The sequence below is a fragment of the Microtus ochrogaster genome, chromosome 4 (genome assembly GCF_000317375.1).
Source record: "Microtus ochrogaster isolate Prairie Vole_2 chromosome 4, MicOch1.0, whole genome shotgun sequence".
Taxonomy (NCBI): domain Eukaryota; kingdom Metazoa; phylum Chordata; class Mammalia; order Rodentia; family Cricetidae; genus Microtus; species Microtus ochrogaster.
Window position 1 is genome coordinate 15,204,041 of NC_022011.1, and position 1,772 is coordinate 15,205,812.

Genomic DNA, 1,772 nt, shown 5'->3' on the forward strand with positions numbered 1-1,772 from the left:
AAAAAAAAAAAAAAGAACTTATTTACAGTATTATATTATAGGCCTAATACTAGATGAATTTAGTATTACTCTTGAAACATCTCTTCATTCCATTCATTTACTCTGTGTGCGTATGTCTGTGACACCTGTGTACATGTGCTCCATGACCTGTGGAGGTCAGGGAAGATAGTTAATGTTGGTTCTATTCTTGTGTCATATGGATCCTGGGCATTAAATTTGTTTTGTCAGACTTAGCAACAAGTGCTTTTACTTACAGGGCTATCTTGTCCCTTTAGTATTACATTTTAATTTCCTTTATTACATTTTTTCCTATGTATCCTAGACTGGCCTTGAATTTAGGGTAGTTTTGCTTCAACCTTCCTAGAGTTAGGATTACAGTCTTGTACGAGCCTGTCTGGCTTATACCTCAATTAAAAGTGTTCAGGATAAATAGAACTGAGGGGTTATTCTGTGCCATTAAGAAGTGGGCTGAGGTGGGGATGTAGAGGTAGAAAAACTGGATTAAGTTTACCTTCAAGGAACCCACATAACCAGTTCAATAGTTAGCCTTTGCTAATAATTGGTTTATTGTGTGGTATATACTCCTCAGGAATACCATAGGTGGAGTAAGAATTGGAGTCCCATTTCTTTGTTCTTAAAGCATGACTGTTCTTCAGTATGTATTCTGAGGTCCTGGGCATTGTATGGGAGCACTGATTATCTTTCCTGGATTCACACGCACCCAGTGGATAGTGAGCCCATCAGTTCCAGTGCCATCTGTTGTGTGAATTCCCATTCTAAAATTTTCTTAGGAGCGGTGCTGTTCAGATTCTGTCTTAAGTCTCTGAAATACGGTGAGAGTATTGGTGCCACCTTGAAAGGTCCATGGGGAGTGGAGGCAAGTGTCGAAATGTGTTGGAGGAGGGGCCTCAAGAAGCTGGTTTGGTTCTGTTAAATATGAAGGGGTAGTAGGCATAGACCTTTAATCCCAGCACTAGGAGACAGAGGCAGGCAGATCTCTGTGAGTTGGAGGCCAGCCTGGTCTACAGAGTGAGTTCAGACCAGTCAGCACTATACACAGAAACCCTGTATCATAAAGAGAGCTGTACAGGCGCAAGTTTGTCCTCTTTCATGTTGGCTTGAGCCCAGGGCCTTACATGTACCATGTAAGCCCTCTACCACTGAGCTGTATTCCCAGCCCTTTTTCTCAAGTCTGGCTATTCACTTGTCAATTCTCTTGTCTTAGCCTGGCAAGTAGCTAGAATTACAGGCCTTCACCACCAGACTTGGCTTACCAGTACAGCTTCTGAAAGGTGTTAGCAGATCTTGGAGATAGAGCCTGGTTCTATAAGCTGTCATTTTATTAATTGCTATTACTACAAATGTAGTCAAACAAAGTCACTTTGTCCTTTGGGTGTTACTGAAATAAACAACCAATTTGCTGCTATTTGTTTGTAAAGGACTGGAGCAGTCCCTACATTTGAAACTTGTTATTGAATTGTCTCGTAGCTCCCCTCTCCTAAAATGACAGAAACTGCACCATCATGATTGTGTTACCCCACAAACTTACTATTGTAGAATTTTTGATTTTTTTGGTTTTTTGAGACAGGGTTTCTCTGTAGCTTTGGAGCCTGTCCTGGAACTCACTCTGTAGATCAGGCTGGCCTGGAACTCACAGAGATCTGCCTGTCTTTGCCTTTCAAGTGATGGGATTAAAGGTGTGCACCACCGCTCAGCTATTTATTTATTTATTTATTTATTTATTTATTTATTTATTTATTTATTTATTTATT

The 1,772-nt window shown here is 40.5% G+C and overlaps 1 protein-coding gene across 1 annotated transcript in view; it reads left to right on the forward strand.

The window, feature by feature from the left end:
• Amfr (autocrine motility factor receptor) overlaps positions 1-1,772 on the forward strand; it is a 42,137-nt gene that overhangs the window by 26,174 nt on the left and 14,191 nt on the right. The gene's annotated exons all lie outside the window — the stretch shown is intronic.